The sequence below is a fragment of the Panthera pardus genome, unplaced genomic scaffold (genome assembly GCF_024362965.1).
Source record: "Panthera pardus isolate Hobbes unplaced genomic scaffold, ASM2436296v1 HiC_scaffold_11, whole genome shotgun sequence".
Taxonomy (NCBI): Eukaryota; Metazoa; Chordata; class Mammalia; order Carnivora; family Felidae; genus Panthera; species Panthera pardus.
This window is the reverse complement of record NW_026526666.1, coordinates 98,833,550-98,855,768: the sequence shown is the minus strand read 5'-3', so window position 1 is coordinate 98,855,768 and position 22,219 is coordinate 98,833,550. Positions and strand designations below refer to the sequence as shown.

General features: G+C 53.7%; 1 protein-coding gene across 1 annotated transcript in view; it reads right to left on the bottom strand.

The window, feature by feature from the left end:
* The window catches only part of CASZ1 (castor zinc finger 1), a 148,237-nt gene extending 126,450 nt beyond the window's left edge, over positions 1-21,787 (bottom strand). The window contains exon 1 of the mRNA XM_019461360.2: positions 21,630-21,787. The gene's annotated coding sequence lies outside the window, so the exon portion shown is untranslated. The remainder of the gene's footprint in view (positions 1-21,629) is intronic.
* Between the last annotated feature and the right edge of the window lie 432 nt (positions 21,788-22,219).

Here is a 22,219-nt window from a genome sequence, read left to right as displayed (position 1 = left end):
TGGAATACTTGGGGATGCCACCGTCACACCCCGGGGGGCTGAGTAGGATGACAGGAAGGGTCACAGGCTTGTGGGCCAAAGACCTAGAAGTTCTGGCCGCCTCTTCTTCCGGTTAAAAGGGCCGCTGGAGAGGTGCTACGGACCAGGCCGCAGGCACCGGCCCAGCCAAACCAAATGGGACAAAACCGCAGATAGGGAACTACCACGACCACCTAGGAGAGCAATCCACGGTGTCCTCTAGGGTCACCCTCTTCCGAACACACGGGCATATGCCGAAAAGAAAGTCAAATCGATCCACATGGAGCTTCCTCCTATCCAGGCTGGAGCTGACGTGTGAAAGCCAGCCCCGGGGGGAAGCAGAGAGGGCGGGCGGCAGTCCTGGAGTTTCACAGAAGAGCCTCCGCTCTCCAGCGGTGGCCTGGGGACAGTTAAGAGTAGACAAGTAGAGAAGACAAGTAGACAAGTAGACAAGTAGAGGAGAGGTGCCCAGGGTCCCGGCTGTGCCCCGGGGTGGTCCGGGGGGAGCCACCTTGGCTGTGATGCTGGCACAGAGGCGGGGCCTAAGTAAGGTGCCCCTGGAGCCACCTCCATCACTAGGCCACACCGCTAATCCTCTTTTCCCATTTCCGTCTGCTCCTTGATGTAATTACAGTTTTGGATTGAAATCCCCCCGGAGTGTAACCCCCCTCTGCCTGATGCACTCTCTAAATCCTTGGGTACACAGCCATGCATCTCCCCGCTCTCAGAGAATCGGAAACCATTTCAGACGCTAAAAGTCGCACCACTTTTAAATGTCCTCATCTCTGGTTTGTTTCAGCAGCCCTCTCGAAGCTGTCCTCGCCGGGGCCACCTCGGCCGGCTTAGGTCCTCCCGCTCTGTCCCCTCAGCCACCAGGCCCTCCTGTTCACCCCGCAGTGGGACAAGAGGTTCCTGGCCTGTTATGGGGCTGGGCCTAGAGTCCCTCGTCTCCTGCACGAACCCCAGATCCCCAGAAATGCCACCTGCAGACCCCTCATCCAAAAGGAAGCCACGAGGCCCAGATGCAGAACTTTCCAGCCCTGGCAAGAAGCACATGGGGTGCCGGCTCTGCGGCCGGAGGCCTGAGCCTTGGAGATGTCCCAGCACCCAAGTCTGCTCCAAACGTGACCCCACAGGCACTAGAAAAGCCACCAGCAGAGTGCCCACCCTCCTCTGCTCCAGTGCCAAGTTCCCTGCAACCCACAGCGCGCTAACACCCAGAGCTCACGCCGTCTGCAGCCAAGGAAATCTTCGGTTGCCTCTGCCATCTCTGATGTGCTTCAGTTTCTCAGCTCCAGTCTTGCCAGTATCCACACTTTGAATCTTTGCATCAAACACACACACACACACACACACACACACACACACACACACACACGACACTCCCGACCAAGGCAGAGAGAACACACTGACAAAAAACCCACAAAACCGAGGGTGGGGGCTGGAAACCCGTGTCACCAGCTCACCGTTTCCCCCACATCAGGCAGGCGGCCAGAGAACCCTGGGCAATACACGCTGCAGGCCTCGCCAGACATCAGTACACTTGTTCGGGTCCCTACCCTTTGGAAGCTGGTCCCCCAGTGGATCGCTTCGGGCCACTGCTGCTGATAATTTCTCAGAGATAAACAAACCGGTTTGGATGAAACAAGCGTCAACCTGAATTCTTCACCCAAAACTCAAAATGAAACTCTCCGATCACCTATTTCCTTCCCGTCTCCACCTTCCTGTGCCCTCATCTGCTTCCCTAAAACTCGGACAACTGGATTTTTATTTTTTTTGGCTCGGTTCTCCAGCCTTTTCGTTACTACCGCACCTGGGACCACTGGGCCCAACTCTTCTGAAGGGATGCTGGCTTCCCGAAAAACGTTTTGCTTCCTGTTTCTTAAGAATGCACAGGTCAGGGGCGCCTGGGTGGCTCAGTCGGCTAAGCGTCCGACTTCGGCTCAGGTCATGATCTCGCGGTTCATGGGTTTGAGCCCTGCGTCGGGCTCTGTGTTGACAGCTCAGAGCCTGGAGCCTGCTTCGAATTCTGTGTCTCCTTCTCTCTCTGTTCCTCCCCCACTCACGCTCTGTCTCTCTCTCTCTCAAAAATAAAGATTAAAAAAATTAAAAAAAAAAAGAATGCACAGGTCAGAAGGAAGAAGAGACAAGGGGAACACGTGTCGGAACCTCTGCTGGGCTGGTTTCCTGCCTGGGGATGCTTTTTCTTGGCTCCTTTTAGGCTCAGGGTCTTTTCCTCCACACTCCTACTGCTCCCCTCAATTTTCAGCCCCTTTAGAAAGGGTGTGTGTGTGTGTGTGTGTGTGTGTGTGTGTGTGTGTGTGTGTGTGACATCTGGTCTACCCCTCCTTTCTAGGCTCAGAAGGAAGAGGTTGCTGAGTTCCCCTTGAGGAGTCACCTGGTTAATCGAGGCTCAATGTCAAGACAGGAAGGAGGCCAAAGGGCAGAGAGGATAAAGACACAGCCCTGAGGTCTGTGGCCACGTGGGTCTTCCTGTAGGCTCAGTGCGTACATGTTCGTCTACTACCAGAGTCCTCTGGGCCTGACACTCTCTCGCCCACCTCCCCGTCCTACCCAGTCAGACCCCTGTGCCCCTCCAGCCTCTCTGTAGAACACTGTCTACTTTCTGCTCTGAGCTAGTCTGGAACCTCTGCCAGGGCTCCCGCCTCCCAAGTCCCCATCAGTGGGGTCTGCTCGGTCCCTGTAGCTAATTTACACCCGTCAGGGTTTAAAATAGCAGAGGCATAAATGAAAAGTCCAATTTCTTCAAATTTGCATTGTAAAACCATCCTTCAACTTCCTTGAAATAAATTTTACTATTTTATTAGTGCAAACAAAATGGTAATAAAACACTAATACAGCGCCTTGTATCCAGGGGAAGAGCTAAAATTAACATAGAGCGAGCAGTGTTTGCTATTACATTCAATTACCTTTTTACTTGAGATTTACATTCTCATCCCCTTAATCTCCATAGTAGTGCCTTCAAAATCATTCCTCCCAGTCTCTGCCCTTCCGGAGCCCCCACAGCTGGAAGCCAGGCCTCCTGCCCAGATGGCGCTCACCCTGGGCATGGCGCCTACCCCTGTCACCACAGCTGCCTCTTGTCAGAGGGTACCACGTCTCTCCCCTGCTCGTAATTTCCTCACGTCTCGGCCTCTCAGTACTCAGCAAGTTCAAACCAAAGGGCTCTGACACAAGGTACATTCAGACACGCAGCTATCAATGAGCAGGTGCATGGGGCATGGGCTGGGGGCACTGCTCCACAAGCCTGCAAAGGCTCTCCCTGGCATAAGAAAGGGGCAGGGAGCTCTCGGGAGCCCTGAGGAAACTGGCGCCTCTGGTTTGACAGGTTGTCGGAGAGGGTTTGCTGCATGGCACAGCTGGGGACGCTGGACCGGGGCAGGAAGTTCAGCTGTCCTGACGGGGGACGAGACGAGGAACCACTGGGGCCAGCCTCTCATTCTGTACACGGACGGCAAAGCTGAGGTCTTATGGCTGCTCACGGGCGACAGAGGTGGGGCTAGAAGGCCCCTTGTCCTGGCTCACCATCCAGGGCTCTTTCCTCTCAACAGAGTCCCTAAAACCAGACCAGTCACTCCAACCACAGCCACAAAGCGTCCGATGCTCCAAAAGGGTCCCTCTGTTTACCGGAAGAGGAGGAAAGCAGAAGTCCTCGTCTGGGACCCGTCAGCCTTGCCCCAAGCCACTGGCGGAGACGACCATGTTTCCAAATGGCCCCAAACTCTGTCCCGGTTCCACATCTGTCACGGACTAGCTGTGCGATCGTGGACAAGGTGCCTCTCCTCTCTGGGACTCAGTTTCTTCATCTGGCACAAGAACCCCTGTACTGCCTTCCTCGCAGTAACGATCACAAGGACGGAAAGATCAAGAAGGCACGTGAAAGCCCACAGAGCCTCAGAAGCTCCACCGCAAATCTGTTCCCAACATGGCCTGGACAAGGTGAGACGGGGAGGCAGGGCTGGAAGCCCCGTCAGGGCCTCAGACGCGGACAGCTGAGTTCCAGGCCAGGCCACCACAGGCCACCTGTGTCTTTGCCTCTAACCTAAGAGACTGCTCTTTGGGGCACCTGGGGTGGCTCAGTCGGATAAGCGTCCGACTCTTCATTTCGGCTCCGATCATGATCTCACGGCTTGGTGGGTTCAAGCTGTCAGCATGGAGGCTGCTTGGGATTCTCTCTCTCCCTTCTCTCTCTGCCCCTCTCCCACTTGTGCTCTGTCTGTCTCTCCCAAAATAAGTAAATAAACTTAAAGATAGATGGATAGATAGATAGATAGATAGATGACTGCCTTCTCTTACTGGTCAAACAGCGGCCAAAGACCCTGGATTATTCCCACAAAATCCTTTCAACTAATCTTGAAGAAAGACTCACCAATCGGCCCAGGGTCCAGGCTCCCTGACAGGTTCATTCACTAGGAGGCGTCGTTGGGGCCAGGGAGACAAGACAAGGTGATACGGGAAAAAATATATATATAAGGCCGCCATAGGTTTTGTTCAGCCCAGCTATTACAACTGGGGGAAAAAGTGATTAAGGGGACACACACGGACGCACTCACAGTCATACACAACCACACAACCACGCACAATCACCCACACGCGCCCACTCCCCACTCTACCCGCCCAAGGTCTTTCTTCCTGAATCTCGTCCTCAAAATGTCTTCCAGTGGACATTCTAGTCCAACCTGGCACTGCACCTTTTGCTCCTGATTCACAAGGAATTCCAAGGCCCACGGGCTAAGAGCTGCTTCCGGGACACCAGGATGTAGGAGTTGTACTTAAACCCAACTAGAAGTGGGGGCAATGGCTGTTGGCAGTTGGGCATTATCGGCCACAACAGCCAAGCGAAACACCCACGGTCACCAGAGCCCAACCTGGCTGTCCTTGCTCCAGCCCTTTCCACCCAGGCCCCTCCAGTCCTACCTTCATCAGGCTCTGGCCCAGAGATGAGCTTCCCAAAGGAGCTTTCTTATGCAACAAACAAAAGGCAAAACCCACTGCAAGAAGCAGCCCCATGTACAAAACGTGAGGAGTTTTATTTGGTTCAACCTGGCCCACTTCATTTTTTCCTCCTTCTTTTTTTCTCCCCACCGGGGAAACAAAAGAAAGTTTGTTGGTGAGGCTCAAACGTTTCTTGGGCCTTGTCCGAGTTCTACCTTGTTTTTCTTTTCCTTTCTGTCTGCCCCCCGCCCCCACCCCGCCTTCCCTGCCTCCCCACCTTGAATAAATAAAGCACCCGAAGCTGGCACAGGCCGGTAAGTTAAGTACAAACTATCTCATAATTTTATAATTTTTTTTAACACACTGGCCTAGGGTTTTGGGCAAAGGACAAAAGCTATTGTTGAACAGCATAACACGAAGGTCTGAGTCACCGATACGCCTCGGCTTCTGGAGATCTCATAGGTTTCTGTGGCTGGCACAGCCGGTGAGCTCAGCACCCTGCGGGGGCCGTGGGTGCAGGCGCCCTCACGCCTGGCGCTGCCCCGCCCCCTCCCCCTCCCCAGGCTCCCTACTGGGCCGCCACGTTGGCTTTGTTGGTTTTTAATCACAGGGGGAATTTAAAGAAAATGTTGTGAAATAAAAAACAAATCACCGTGGTCTCACCGCCCATGCTATAATTTTCATTTTGGAGGATTAGCTTCCAAGCTTTGTCCATCCACATTTGTGATTTTTTATATAGTTTCTATCATGGCGTTCACTTGGCCTTCGGTGTTTTGTTTGTTTTTTTCACTCACGTAATAAACATTTTTCCATGTTTCGAAATCATCTTCAACATTATTACTTGTACAGGTGACACAGTATTTCTTCCGCCCTGTTATTCTTGGGCTGACGCGATGAAGCCAGAGGGGGAGAAGCTACGAAGCCAGAGGGGGAGAAGGGGGCCGAGGGAGACCTTTCCATGAATCGAATCATTTATACACACGCTTCTAGGCGAGGTGGGGGCTTTGCCTAAAAGAGCTGGGTCACCCTGGCCTTGGAGTGTGAACCTGGAGGATAAGCAGAGGCTCCACCGAAACCCGGCCCATCCTGTACCCGGCCACGCACGCCCCTGCCCTCGTGCCCAGAGAGACGTTGGTTCCAGCAATGGCCTTCATCCCCACGCTGACCTTCACCCCCACAAGCTGTACTTCCTCTTTATGAAGCGCCCTGGCAGCAAAAGGCCCATGACAACACTCTGCTCTCCATTTTTATATCTGAATATCTCAAAGCACTTAGCAAAGACTTTCATTTTCTCATTACCCCAAGGAGAGGAGGTCATTCGGGAAAATGGTACAAATATTCCCATTTGTCAAAAGCAAGAAGGAAGTGAGTTAAAAGGAAAATTCTACCACTTAACTGTGCAAAACCAACCCAGGAGGGAACGCAAGGGTCTTCTCTGCCTGTCCATTCCCCCCAGTTGGCTTTTTCCAACTCCACTTCGGGAACCTCATTACGGAAAAGATGGCTCACGGCCAAAGCCAGGTTTCCATTTTGCTGAGAATCAATCTGTGGCCCCAGCTCAGGGGACCTTCTCTCCCTCTTACTTCTCTGCTAAAGCCCATACTCTCTTATGGTTATAATTATGTAAATTGCAGATTATACAAATATATACGGTCACCAAAGGAAACAAAAAAAAAACACCAGAAGGAAATACACTAAATACTAGAAGAGGTGATAGTTAAACTACGCGTGAATTTTTTCCTTTATTTATTTTCAAAACCTATTTAAAATGCGGTTACATTTTCCAGGCACATGTTTCAGAGTCACGCCAGCCTGCATTGCAACTCTGGCTCTCTTTCAGCCAGCTGGGTAAACTCGGGTAAATTTCTTAACCTCTCTGAGCCTTATTTCCTGACCGGTGGTACAACGGGAGTCAAACCACGACCTGCCTTGTGTCCTTCAATCCCACGGAAAGACACAGCACAGCATCTGACACATAGTTGGTGCTCAGTAAAAATGTCTATTTCCTTCCTCTTTTAATAAGCTGCAAATGTAAAATCACCACGGCTTGCTTGCTGCCCCTTGGGGACAAAAGCAAGACGCTTCACCTGTATCCTCGCCAATTTCCTCTACATCTTTCGTCCCTTTTCCTGGCCCCCCTCGCTCCCTCAGCAAGCTCCCAGCACACAGACCTCAGGCTGCCGGTCCCGGCTCTCCTGGGACTCTTCTGTGACTCACCTGCAGGGCTTGGAGGGGGGGCTCTGGACGACAGAACAAGCCCTGCTCTGACCTCTAACATCAGGTCAGGCTCAGGCGAGCCCCTCCAGGGAGTAAACAGGCCTCGTGCAAGGACTCGGCAGACACACAGGGCGATCCCCAGGTTTGCGCCTTCCTGGCAGCCGCCCTCCAGGAACAGGTGCCAGGCTGCAAAGGCCACCTGCTCCTGTGGGAGGGCAAGGGCCACGCTCCCGACCGCTGAGGGGAAGCCAAGGAGAACCAAGATGGCGCCAGCGCCTGGGAGCCAACACTCCCCTGGCTCAGGGAGGCCAGCCCAGCCCAGCGGCTGCCACCTCGGGGGTCCGTGAACCCGGCCCTGGGTGTGGGAAGCCTTCTCCCTGCTCCCTCCAGTGCTCTGTACTCCTCTGGCTTGTTCTTGACTTTCACCCTGCTGGTTTGGCAAGTATGCTTCGGCAGAATTCTGGTGACCACAGCCTCTGGGCTGGGGTGCTAAGGCTCCAGCCTGGGCTGGGGCATCCTGGGGCCTGGACACGGCAACGGGCCTGAGCCCCTCCGCCTTCCTGCCTTCCTGATAACAGCTGGCGAGCAAGGAATAATAGGTAGCAATAACAGCTACGTTGTTACCATGCGCCAGGCCCCATGTCAAGTACCTTCCCAGCATTATTCCATTTAATCCTTACAGCAGCCCCATGCTAGAGGCACCGTGACCATTCTTCTTTTGCAAATGAGGAAACTGAGGCTCCCGATGGTTAGGGATGTGTCTAAAGTCACAGTGCCACAGCGGCCATTACAAGGGCCAGGTGCAAGTAGTTGGCTGCTGACCAATTTACTGGTGTGGGCACCATGGGTGGCGGAAATACTGGGGGCTGGGGAGGCAGGGGCAGGGCCCACGGCACATACAAACCTCAAAATTGTAAGCCTCCTTTGCGGACCAGGCATGATACCAGCTCAAGACGACGCACGCTTGCCGTTCAAGATAAAACAGGTCTCTAACGGGAGGCTGGAAGTGGGGACCACCAGACGAGGTCCCCACAGCATGGGCCACCACCTCCCCAGTTGCCAGGAGCAGGTCCCATGGAAGCTGGTGGAGCCCAGCAAGGGTGGGGGCCGGGTGGGCCACCCGGGGCAGACAGTCTCCAATCGTGCTGAGCGTAGCACATCGCTCCATTCAGGAACCCAGAGTAAAAATGTACAGCTGGGTCTAGAGTTGATTCAGCCTTTAACTCATTCGGGATCACTGGCGGAGCCATGGAGGCGATGCGGAGCGGGTTCGGCCGTCCCTGGGGGAAGGGGCAGGCTGGGGCAGAACCCCCACTGATAATGTTGATACATACAAAAAGAAACCGGAATTTTTTTTTTTTTTCAAAACCCCTCTAAAACCCCAACCAGCGAGCGTTGGGAGTTTAGGGAAGGATAAGTGAGTGTGTGTGAGGTGGGGGGCAGGGGTGGGGGAACTTGTTTTCTACCCACTGCCAAGTTCTCATTTACTGTCAGCTCCAATCCATTCGGAACTCACTGACTCAATTGCCTTTTCACGGGGAAAGGAGCCGGCACAATACAGGGGACTTTTCAGCTCCACATTAGGACACAGGGCACTGGGCAATGTCCAGGAATAAACACACACGTCCCTCCCAGAGGCCACCACCCCCACCCCCAGCCCCAAACAATCCAGCCAGCCCCGCCTGGGCCACATCTGCTCTCCCCTATTTTAATACTTTGGTGTTTCGTTGGGGTTTTCTTTCTGTTGTTGTTTTTTTTTTTAATGTAGTTTGGCCAGCAGTGTGTGTGCGTGCGTGCGTGCACACATGGGCACAATTTTATGTGTGCTGGGAGGAGGAGGGGCTCCCACAAGTAGAAGAGGCCTGCAAGAGTTAATTCTAGGGTGGTTCCAACGCTTCTTTTGGCCCAAAGAAAAAACGGATGGGGAGAGGTGGAAAGGGATCCAAAATAGGCTTCCAGAAGGCAGGGGTTGGGGGGGGGGGTAGGGGGAGCTCATTTAAACTAATTCTGCAAAGTGTTGATTATAGGGAAATTAGCATTTGGTCCAGGAGCGTCCCTAAGAATGTGGCAGCCACAAAACCTCTTTGATAATCACATAAAAATAATATCAACAACGATAATCTAGTTATTATAATAACCGCGGTCCCCATGTTTCAAATGGTCACTCTGTGCCCAGCACTGTACTAAGTGCTTACATGCGTCGCTCAGGTGATGACCATGAAGACCCGGTGGGGCAGGTACTGCCTACAAGTCAGCACGTCCACATGCTCAGTTACGACCCTGCCCGAAGTCAAAAAGACAGAAAGTGAGAAAAGGCTTTATTTAAACCCTGTTCTGGGGGGGCGCCTGGGTGGCTCAGTCGGATAAGCGTCCGACTTCGGCTCAGGTCATGATCTCACGGTTTGTGGGTTTGAGCCCTGCGTCAGGCTCTGTGCTGACAGCTCGGAGCCTGGAGCCTGCTTTGGATTCTGCGTCTCCCTCTCTCTCTGTTCTTCCCCTGCTCTCACTCTGTCTCTGTCTCTCTCTCAAAAATAAAGATTAAAAAAAAAAAGTTTTAAAAAATAAATACCTAAACCCTGTCCTGCTAAGTGTAGACACACCAGCTTGCCCTGGCCCAGAAGGGAGGAAAGGTGCACTCAATTCTAAAGGGAAGAAGGGCCCAGCACCACACGGGCCTTGGCACCGGGCAGAGAGCCCATCTCCCGCCTCCATCACTGTCCCCTGGGGACTCATCCCTTTAGCCCAGGCTCCGAGCGAAACGCCCTTCCCTCTTAGACCCTTCTTGTCCAATAGAACCTGATATCATGGTGGAAAGGCTCTTTATCTGTGCTGTCCAACACAGTACCACCAGTGGCTATGGAGTACTTGAGATGTGGCTAGTTCATTGGAGAACTGAGTTTGCCTTTTTTTTTTTTAAGTTTTAATTTTATTATTATTTATTTTGAGAGAGGGAGAGCACACGAGTGAGGGAGGGGCAGAGAGAGAGAGGGAGAGCGAGAGAATCCCAAGCTGGCTCTGCACCACCGGCACGGAGCCCAACGCGGGGCTCAAACCCACGAACTGTGAGATCATGACCCGAGCCAAAACCAAGAGTCGGACGCTTGACCGACTGAGCCACCCAGGCACCCCTGAATCTTTCGTTTCAGTTCATTTCAACTGCCACACGGGAGGGTTACTGTACTGGAGAGTCCGGATCCGGAATCCTTCCAGCTGCCCCTTTCCCTCCCAGCCCAAGAGTCAGGTTGGAAATAAACTTAAGAGCATCATAAGACAGAAACCCACTCAGAAGACCCCCATCTCTGCCACCAAGCCTCTCCTCCATTCCGGCATGGATTTAAAAATCACTGGTCTGCCTCCAGTTTATCTGTCTCCCTCCCTCCCTCCCATCTTTTTCTTTTTTCTTTTCTCTTCTTTTCTCTTCTTTCTCTTTTTCTTCCTTCCTTCTTTCCATTCCTTCCTTCTCTCCTTCCTTCCCTTTCCTTCCTTCTTCCCCTCTCCTCCCTTCCCTCCCTCCTTCTCATTCCATCCTTCCTTCTCCCTCCATTTCTTCTTCCTTCTTTTCTTCCTTCCATCTTTCCTCCCTTCCTACCTTTCTTTTCTCTCTCCCTCCCTTCCTTTCTTTCTTCGAAAAAAAAAAAAAAAAAAGCATCAGTTTAATTAGATAAATCCTCTGAGCACGTGGCCTGGAGTTCGTCATGGAAATTAACCTGCTCCCAGATCTCAGATAGTGAAACAAGAACCGGGGTGTTTTGGCATAGCACAGTGAAATGGGAGAGGCCGGTGGCGATTCATACACCTCATCTTCCATAAGTGCCCCTCGCCCCTCAAGTGCCCCCTGCTTTGCAAAGCCCCCATGTCCTTGCCTCCTTAGGTCACTGCCTCCCAGCCACCTCTGCTTCTTCTCCTGGCCCTTCCCTCCCCACCTCCACCCAGGCCTGGAGGCATGCCCCCCGCCCCAGGGCAGGATCACCCAAGGGCAGGGGGAAGCCTGGGCTGCATCCCCACCATGCCCTGCTTTCCCCAGCTCGACTCTCTTGCTGAGCACCGAGCTTAGCGCTTAGCGCTGGGTCGTCCAGGGCTCAGCTCAGCCTCGGCCCAAGGCTGGCCTGTTGTTCCTCGGATTTTCACCCCGCGGTCCCTACTGTGTGCTGTTTGTTCACCCGGCTAAGTGCATCCCAGAAATAACGTTCAAAGTAAAAACTCAGTAAAAAAAAAAAAAAAAAAAGACCGCTGTGCTCTTACTCGGGGCTCACAGGTGGGCTTCCAATCCCATTTTACAGATGTGCAAACAGAGGGGTAGTGAAACTGATCCCTGGGCCTCTGGGGCCCGCATTAAGCCCACAGGCTGTGTGAACACAGGCAGGGTCCACCAGCACCGTGGGGCAGTTCCCAGGGGCTGCCCCCACCAACCCCTCGTCAGTGTCCCCTCTGGGGTCTGACTCCAAATGTGGGCCTTCTGACTTAAATACCAGGAGACCTCAAGGTAGCCCAGAAAGATAAAACACAAAATCAGAGTTTCTAACACCACAGCACCCCACACCTTCGGGAGTCCCAGCCCCCAGATACAGAGAGCGGGTTCTCCCTTCTGTCTCGTCCACAGCACGCCCTGGTGGGCAGCAGGTGTGTCCACACTCACTCCCGTGTGAGTCTGAAACACACACAGGTACCAGGCTGGTTCTAAGCACAAGCCTCAGCTCGTCTAATCCTCACATCAACCCCACGAGGCAGCCAATGTTATATCCCCACTTTACGGATAAGAAAACTGAGGCACAGGCTAGTTAAGTAACTAACGTAAGGACGTGACTTTGATCCCCAGCTAATTCCAGAATGCATAATCTACAATCTATGCAGCTCCTCAGTGAATCCATGGCTCAAAACAGTTAAGTACACCCCACATCCTGAAAGGGGTCCCCCGTACCGTCTGAAAAGCAACTGCCCCCCACTAACTCAGTCCCCAGCTCCCAGTAATGAGAACCAAAGCACAACGTGATGTAAAAACGCAACCCCAGCACCACCCTTACACACACGCGATGTTCAGGCCCACGGCTCTCGGGAATGACTGATACCATATTATATGAAACTGGCTCATCTGACACAGAGGGCACGCTGTACGTGACTCTGTGACCAAGATCAATTCTCCATGACATTTCATGATTTCAAAGAACTTTCAGAGCTGCTAGGCCAGCCGACCAGCAGGGCGACCCCGTGAGGGAAGTAGGGTCAGAGGCCATTTGATAAGAGAGGAAACTGAGGCCCAGAGAGGTCCAATGACTTGCCCAAGACCACACAGCGGTTTAGTGCAGAGCCGGAACGGGAACGCCGTCTCCTGACCCCTATAACCAGACCTCAGCGGAGCTCCAGACCACCCAAGTCTCACCCTGTCCCCTCCTGCCAGACCAAAGATGCTGGGCTTGGCCCATGGTCGTCCCCCCCTCAGGAATCAGATTTCCCTGAAATTCCCAAAGGAGCCTCTGGGCCTAGTGGGCCCGGAAATGGCCCTCACATAGCGAGCTGCACAGCTGAGCTCCCCAGGGGCGAGGGGGGCGGGCAGAGCGGGAGACGCTGGCACAGCCCCCGTGGGTACTCTGCCAGCAATTAGTGCTGGGGAAGAGTGCCAGCCTGGCAGAGCCGATTCCCCCACCCCTTCTTCTCATCACACACACACACACACACACACACGCACACGCACACGCACACGCACACACGCTTACCCACCCCAAGACCAGCAGAGAGGCAGCGCGGCTTCCTTTCGGTAAATCTCATCAGCAAGGCACACAGGGCAGGCGATTTGGTCATTACTGCTTTTAAACAACAGAAAAGCAGCATCCACACGCCATTAACCCGTCCTGCTCTCCCTCCGGGTTTCACACCAGCTCAGTCACCAGCCTTCATCTCCAACTCCCACGCACCCCTTTTTGCATGCTCCCCAGAAGTTGCTTTCCAAAAGAAACACCGAGTTAAAACACACACACACACACACACACACACACACACACACACACACACACACACCTGACTATGGTAAGTCAAACCTGAATTGTATCTCCTGCCCCTCCTCTGTCTCCAGAGAAAATCACCCACGGTTTGGACACGACCTTGGCTAAGACCATTCCTCAAATACCCTAGGAATCCTCCAGAATGCCCCTCCGGATGAGGAGAAGGCTGCCTTTGTCCTGTAGAGGGACATCTACCTGAGCAGGTATGGCTCTTTAGAGGGGAATCTGAGTGTGGGCCCCAGTCCACCTGCACGGGGCGGGGAGCTGTGTCACAGTCTGACCTGACTCTGCTCCCCCAGTACTGAGGTAGGCAGGGATGGGAATGGACAGAACAGATTTTGCCTCCTCACTTGCCTTCCCCCCCACAACGGTCCTGGAGAATTGGAAAGAAGCCCACCAGAGCAAGGGACCCTAGAGGGTCCTTAGCTGGGTTTATAAGATCTTCTGAAACCCCTCAAAGAATAAGTAGTATTTATGCTTATGAGACCTTTTTTTATTAAGAGGATTCTCAAAGGGGGCACACGAACTCAAAAGAGGAAGGAGCAGAGACCCCCCCCCCCACCATGGGCTCAGCAGTATCTCCTGCCCAACTGTCCCTCTCAAGTGGCCCTGCCCAGCTGCCTCCCTGGCCCCCCCCTCCTGGGCCTCCCCTTGCCTGGCCTGGAAGCTGGTCACTGGGAGCGCTGGCCCCGGGAGCTGTGCCATGCTCCTGTGCCAAGGCCCACTCACCCTCCTGCCGGCCTGCCAGGGCTGCCCGCAGGCCCGGCAGAGGACAGGCCCGGCAGAGGCCACCAGCGGGGAGGAGAGAGGAAGCCAGCGGCTGCTCGTCTTGAAAAACCTCGAAGATCCTCTAAGCCACCTAGTGTCCGGAGCTGAGCTCTGGCCGCCGCTCTGTCCCTCCGGCTTACCAGAGCGGACAATGCGGGGGAGCCCAAGGGAGCGGGACGAGACATCCACCCCCCAGACCTTCTCCAGGAACCTGAGGCCAGGGTGGAGGGGGGTTGGGGGGCGGACAGGAGCTGAGCCTGCCGGGGAGACGGTGCCCAGGAGGGAGCAAAGGCCCTGTGGCACCTGCTCCCCGTTACAACCCAAGGCAGGGCCGACCCAAGGCAGATGCTTCCCTTATCCCAGCTAGTCACCCTCTCCTGGAGATCCCAGTGTCATCTCAGACAACCGTCTGGTCTGGGCTTCTATGGGCACCCCCCCCACCCCCGCCACCCCAGCCTCCAGGTCTCCTGCAGAGCCTCCCAAACCCTTGGCCTGCCACTCCCCCAGGACTGCATGCCCCCCCTTCTCTGCTCTCTCTTTTCTCTGTGTCCTCAAGACTCCTCTCACCTTGAGAAGTGTTAGGATTACCCAGCATTTACACTCAATGCTCTCTCTTCTTTATTCCTTAAGGCTTATTAAGAATGATAATGAGTTTCGAAGGAGCCACACGTCTCTCTCTCTCTCTCTCTCTCTCTCTCTCTCTCTCTTCTCTATCCTTCCCTCTCTCTCCCCACCCCCCTCCTTGGCTCTCTTTCTCTACGTGTCTTTTCCACCAAAGACACACAGGACAAATCCAGACCAAAAGAAAAAAAAAAAAATTCCAACAATATGGAACAAGGGCACTTGAGGATTTATATTCAATAAACCCCTCTCTCTTCTTCCCTCTCCCTAGTTGTTCTCAATTATTCAGATTAAAAAAAAAACTCCCCCTTCTCTTCCCCACCCTCCAGACCACCCCTCACTCTGCTGGACTTTGAGCAGGGAGAACTGTAGAAGGGGCCCAGCTTGCCCACACAACCTCGTTAACGTGCAGGCTCTTAAACGGTTGATTAATTTTTGCAGAATTTATGACAGGCGTTAGCTCCCCCCCCACCCCCAACCCACACGGTGGCCTCAGCACCACAGCAACTTAACTTGGTGAACTTGAGTCGGGGGGCAGAGATGGGGCACCCCCCCCCCCATCCCCAGTGGCTTCCTGCATCTGGAACCACGGGCAGCCCAGCGACAGAATGAAGACACACAGGTGCCAAAGGCCAGGCAGGAGACAGACCCGCTCGAGGCACAGCGTCGACACCCACAGGGGAGATCACCAGGCGGCCAGAAGCCATGGTTAACTTTTCGCTATTCGGGACTTTTTAATTCCCAAATAAGGAAGCCATTGGAAAATAGGCAACAAGCAAACGAGCCCGCCAGCCTCCACGAATGCCCAAGTTCGCGCCCACCAAACCACTCCATGCATCCCAGCAGAGGGACCGCCTGATCGGTCTGCCGGGCTGCCCTTCAGAGAAGGGGAAGAACAGATCCTAATGAAATTACAGTTTTTAAAATGTCTATAAATTAAATCTCTCTCTCTCTCTCTCTGAATCTCCCCTTGAGCTCCCTCCTTTACAAGGCTTGTTTGCCTCTCCTCGGTTCGCTCTGCTCATGTCTGTTTTTCTGATATAGACATCAAGAGGTTACGGGCTCAATTACCACTCCGCTGGAGTCTCAGCACCAGACTCGCCTGGCCTTCTCTTCTCCTCTTCAGAAATCAGATACCAAAGAAATCTCTCTTCTGCTTTATATTTTTATTTTTAATGCCAAAAGCCTAAAGATTCATTCAGTTGACTCACAGCCTTTTTTAACTTACTTCAAATGGAGGGGTGGGGGGGGGGGAGAATATCCTTCTTCATTGTGTCCGAGTATAAATATAATAGAAATGCTTTTCTCTTTATCTCATTCCCCTTTTTTAAGGACACACACAAAACCTTAGGAATACGTGGAATTTCAAAAGGATGGAGAACAGAGTATAAGTGTGCGTAATTAATGCCTGCCTGTTGGCGGGGGGAGGGGGGGGGAGCAAAAGAGAGTATCAGTTGGACATCTAGTATCTTTCTAAAGTTAAGGAATGACATCCTAAGACTTCTTATTAGCAAAAAGTCCATTTGAAAAGGGAGGAACATAAATGGTGATTTAAAAAAAAAAAAAGGAAAACATTTCTTACACCTTTCCCAACACTGTCACTTAATACAGAAGGGAGATACGCTGGCTCTATAATTTTACATCCTCACAGAGCCATCCCCTCCAAAAATAAGTGAAAAAAAAAATCCAGGTCATCGTCAATCATCACAGCGGATTCCTGAGAAGCAGAAATCAGCTTCAGGTTGTACGGCTAAGGGAAAAAACAACCCCTTTGCTATAATTCTGGAAATATTAAACCAGAGGGGATTCCAAAAGGTACTTTTCCAGGAAAAAACACTTGAGACAAAGGCTGGAGAAAGCTGAAGCTCAAGGTGAATCAAAAAAGAAAAACTTTGTCTTTCCAATTAACTAGACTGGGAAAAAGAAGGGGGGGGGGGGGACACACATTACTACCAACTCATTAATTCTTTCCTGTAAACAATTTAATTAAATTCTGCTAAATACAGGAGAAATACTCATTTTGGAGTGCTTCCCCCCTACCTCCAAAGCAAATTCCTTCAGGTTACTCCCCCCCATGCCAACACTTTGCCTTCCGCACAACCTTCAAATGGATTTCCAACTGCACTGCTCACGGCTGCCAGAATGACAGCCTCATATGTCTGAAAGCTGACACTTCAGCTTTTAAAAGAAATGGGGGAAAATAAGCTGTTGACTTCTTGGTTAAAGTATTTTCTTGTTCTAACTCATGTTCTTATGTCACTGGGCTAAAAAAAAAAAAAAAAGAGAGAGAGAGAGAGAGAGAGAAGAGAGAAGAGAGAGATATGACTTTCCTTGAATGATCTGTTTAACCTAAGCCAGAGGAAAAAAAAGAAAGTCATTAATTACTTATGTGAGCTATTGCTTCAGAAAGACAATAAACCTGCCCGGTCGCCATGGATATGACATATTTGCTCTGAAAACAACACAATAATTAGCAAAGGGGAAAGATACAAGGAGAATATGCAAACTCCTGAGTTTAAAGCCACAGTGTGCTCTTTTCTCCCGTAAGCCTGTTCTGTTTGCAATCCAAATCAAACAAATTTTTAAAATATAGCAAAGGGGGAAATAGCAAGAATGGCTCCTCTCTCCTCTGAGCTGAGAAGCAACAACCACTCCACCCCCTTCCAAAAGAAAATAATGTAAAAGAGAACCAGAATGGCATGAGAGGGGGGAAAAAGTCAAGCATAGCCTCTGTTTTATTTCCTATAGCAGGGGTGGAGTCTGAGGTTTGTTTTTTCTTCTCTCTCTTTTTTTTTTTTTTTAAGTGTGCTCTTATTTAGTTTTGGACCTTCTGGCCAGATATAAATTTATTTATGAAAGCCAAATGCCCTGTGTGTGGCTCACCCCTCCCCAAAGTAAATGGAAATGGGAAGGGGTGGAGGTGGGGGATTCTACTTGCAAAAGCCAAACAGTATACTCAGAAAGCATCAGCTCTAGAGAGGGACATCCACTCCCCCCACCTCCAAGAAAATGGAACCCAGGCCTTACTTTAAAATTAAAAATGCATTAAATGGTTTTACCTACAACTTAGTCCCAGAGGATCATTAGGAAATGCAATCGCTTTGTATCATATCTGTCAGCGTGATAAATATCTGAGTTCAGAGTAGGTTTGCAATTTTTCAGAGTGTCACAAACCAAGATAATTTTTTTTCTGCCTTACTTTCTTAATTCACTGTACCCTCCTCCCCACCCCCCAAAGTCTACAGAAAAATACCTGAGGAGGGGAGGAGAAAAAGAGAAAAAGTTGATATGCTCTCATACACAAGACAGAGGTTACTGATATTCCCCCCAAAAGTGGAGAAATTAGGACTGCAAAATATTTGGGTATTAAAAAAAAATTTTTTAAGTACTCCATTAAGTTTGAGTAAAAACTTTCCCCCTCTTCCCAGAGGCTAATTTTCCAAAAACAGATGGTCAGGATCTAAAAGAGAAGCAAATATACCTCAACCCCCACAGGCAGAGAAATCTAACTTTGAACTTCTTTTTAAATTAAAAAGGGGGGGGGCAGATAAACTATTAATAAGTATGAAAAATTAGCTGAGCTACAAGTTTTGTTTTTCTCACTAAAAAAATTCTTTAAACACAGGGGAACAGATATAAAGGAGAGGTTTACATTTGACTTTCTATTTTTTTTAACAATAGTTGTTTTTGTGTGTGTGTGTGTGTTTAGATTGGACTCTTTGATCTTGAAAGAATTTTGCTCTTATAAGATGGGGAAGGGGGGGCGGTGAAATGATCTGTTTTAAATGATGATGCAACTTAGGCATCAAAGCCTTCGCTCTCTTCTAGCCATAATAAGCTGTACTTGCCACAAAGCGCGAGTCTCCCGGCTCTTCTCCTTCGTAAGAAGGAAATAAAAAGCACTGAGACTCAGGGAAAGACTCGAAGTGTCTGCAAGGTGCAAAGTCTAAAAACAAAAATCAAAAAGAGAGGGGGAAAGAGAGAGAGAGAGAGAGAGAGAGGCACTGCCCCTTTAAACGTTTTAGTGCATATGGAGTTTGATTTCTGAAAGAGATCAGTTTAACATCTCCATAGAAACCAGCAACAGATTATCATCAACAGAATAAATAACTAGTCTAATAAATTAAACAGGAGGCATAAGATCGCTGGAAACCTGATTACTGAAGTTCAACAATATTCCCCATAAACTCTCGTTAACCGCCTCCAAGGTGGCTAACAAGATGGGGGCGGGGGGCAATCTCTCTAGCTCGCGGGATTCCGGAGAGAGAGACGGTGGCGGCCGCCGGGAAGGGAAAAGTTCCCCACCCTGCCCTGCAGAGGGTCTGAGAGCTCCAGTGAGGAGCAGACCACAAAGCCGAAGTTTAGGAAGTGGGAAAGCCACTGGCGTCGGGGGAGGCAGCGCGAGTCGCCGGAGATGGCCCGGGACGCACCTCCTGGCCGCCTCCGAGGCGCAAACCCGGAGCTTTGCGCTCGGGCGCCGAACGGCCCAGCGCCCCCTCTGGGCACGTGGAGCGCAGCCCGGGCGCAGCCCCCGGGGACCAACTACCCCCCTCACCACGCCCGGCGCAGCTGCTCCTGCTCAGCCCGGACAGCTCCCTTTAGGACGGCGACGTGTGTGTGGTGTTCGTGTGTGTGTGTGTGTGTGTGTGTGTGTGTGTGTGTGTGCGCGCGCGCGCCGCGGGGAGGGGGGGGGCACCGATTTACCCGGCGATCTGTTTTCCAGTCCCCTCGCGCGCTCTTACCGCGCGCTTGTACCAGCTTAGAGACGTCCTAAATTTCCCAACTTTGCTCCGCGACTACCCTGGCCTTTCTCCCCTCGCCGCCCCCATCTCTTTGAGTCTACCGGGTGTTGGCGGGACAACCACACAGTCTGGAGGTCGTGCCCCCAGACTCCGCCGGGACAGCGACGAACAAACCCCCTCGATCCAGCTGGGTTTGGGGGAGCTCCAGGCTTGTTGGAGGGGTGTTTTCGCTGCTTCCCTGGTGGACAAATCATACGCACCCGCACACGCACCCGCACCCTCCCCAGCGTGACTGGAAGGAGGTCCTCGCCGCACCCAGGGCCCGCTTCTCAAGCTGAGGCTGGGTCCGGAAGAACTTGTGGAGAGGGAGAAGCAGCCCCCTGCCTCCCTCGGCACTCTTCTCCGCCCCCAACTTCGGACCTGGGTCGGGAACGACTTGGAAGAAGAATCTGCGCCCACCCCCTAGAGAAAAATCTATTATTATTATCTTAATCTACGCCCCCAAAGTGTCCCTCCCGCTGTGATTGACGGCGCATACACCTGTTCCCCTCGCCGAGAAGCTCCCAACGCTGGGGACAGACATTCGCCCAAATGCTCCGCAGAGACCCAGCGCCGCTCGCCACCCTTGCCCGCCAGCCCCCGCCCGCCGCCCCAGCGCGCCCCTTGCCCGCACCTTGCCACCCGAGCGGCCGCCCCCTCCCCTCCCAGGCCCGGCTCCCCGGCCCGCCGGCTCCCGGCCGCGCTGGCTTCGGAAAGAGAGAAAGAACAGAAAGCAAAACTTCCTGGCGGCCGACGGCCATCAGCTGCACATTCTGCAAATGCCACCGAGTAAAAATAAACCGGCCGCCGCTCCGCCCGGCCGGCTCACCCCGGGCGCACGACTCGGCCCCCTGCCCCGGGAGCTCCCTGACAGTCTGTCCGACCCGATATACCCCATTCCCGCGCGCCCCCTGGAGCCCCGCTTCGCGACACTCCTCTGCCAGCCACCACGCGCTCCTTTGCCCTGAAGGTCGACCCCAAGTGACCGGGTGGTCCGGCCCTCTCCCCTTTGGTGCCCTCCTGCTCCCCTAACGAGCTACTCTTCTCTGTCCTCCAACTCGTGCCTCTTTCAGCCGTGCGTCCCTAGATTTAGGGTTTTCTTTTCCCCAACTGCTAAGCCCCGAGGTCACCCTCAGCCCACCCTGGGGGCACAGACCCCGCCAGACCCTCGCCCACCGCGGCCAAGCCCCCTGGGAGCGCACCGCTCCACCCGCCTGCCGGCCCGCCAGCCCAACGTCCCACATCCCCGGGCGCAACTTCTCTCCCGGCGCACACAACAACCGCGGCAAGTCCCCGGAACTTTTCCCCGGACCCAGGCGGCCGCCGGCGGACAGCCGCATGGCCCTAAGCCGGTGCCCCGGCTCCCTGTGCCCAGCACTGCCAGTCCTGCGCCCGGGGACGCTGGGGTGGGGGTGGGGGGAGTGAGGAGCGCCACTTGCCGCGCCCGAAGCAGCGCACTTGAGACAAACTTCCCAGGCACAAATGAAAAAGGGGGCGCCGCTCCCCCCAGCCAAGCAACCCATTGCCTTCGTTTTCCCACCCGGAGGCACCCCTTGGCACCCCGCGCCTAAGTGAACACTGCCTACCTCTGCCGGTAACACCTACACCCTGGTATTGGGGCACAAGAGTCGGCTGGAGGGGCTCCCCACCCACCCCTTCCCCTGGGCAAAGTCTTGCAAAGTCACCCCAGGCACCCCTCACCCCTGCCTCCTTCTCTGCCCCGGCGAGCGCACGAACCCCTGCAGCCGGGGGTGGGGGTGGGGGGGGTGGAACGCAGGGGGAAGGAGTGATTACCCGGTACTGGCGAGCACCTGCCCCCCCGCCCCGAGCCTGCAGCGCGGGGGACGCCCCCACCCTATTTGTAAAGTCCTGCACTCACGCCTGGCACCTCCCCCTCTTCTCCCCTACCCCGCCGCCCCCTCAGCTGGAGTAAGTGACCCCCAGGAGCAGCAGCCCTCCCCTCCCCCGGAGCCGCGCGCTGGGCATTCCCCTGGCCGCGGCGGGCGACGCGCCGCCCCGCGCCCGGATGCCAGCCCTCCGTGCCCCCTGCCTCCCGCACTGCCGGAGTTGGGTGGCAGCCGCCGCGCGCAGGCAGGCTGGCTGGCTGGCTGGCTGGCTCGCTCGCTCGCTCGCCCGCTCCCTGCTGCAAGCGGCAGCCTCGGGGGTGGGGGGCTGCACCGGGACAGGGGGCGAGGCGGGGAAGCACCCCGGGAGGCCCCCGGAGCTGAGGGGCGTGGGGGAGCCGCGGCGGAGGGAGCGCCGAGTCTCTTACCTGCACTTGGGGCGGCTTTGGGTGACTTTCCAAGTCCGGGGGAAAAATGTGTGTGTGTTTGGGATGGAGCGCCGCGGGCGCGCATGCGCTGCCCAAAGTTGCCGGATCCCGGATTTTTCGCTCCCAGTCTCCGCTCTCGCCCGCTGTGATTATGGAATTCTCCGCGGCCGAGCGGGCGAGTGGGTGGCATGCAAAACCCGGGCCGGATCGCAGGGCCGGGCTCCGCTCCACCCTCACACCCCCAGACCTTCCCCTCCCTGTTTCTTCCCACCCACCGCCCGGGCTGAGCTCGGCTTGTGAGCGCAGCTAGACGCGGCCTGCGGAGGAGCATCTGAGCGCACGGCTCTCTTTTGCGGCTGGAGAAGCTTTCTACCCGCACCGCCCCCCCACCCCCAACCCAGTTGAGTGGAGCTGAGGCTGGGGGACAAGAGAGGAGGGACAGGAGTGGGTCGCTTTCACCTGTTCCGATCCCTCGAGAGCCCGTCTTGCTTCCCACTTTCCCACTGAAGAACTAGCTCTTTTCTACAAGTTGGAATGTTAGAATTGCCGAACCCAAAGGAACGTGATGTTCTCACTGTTTGATATCTGCT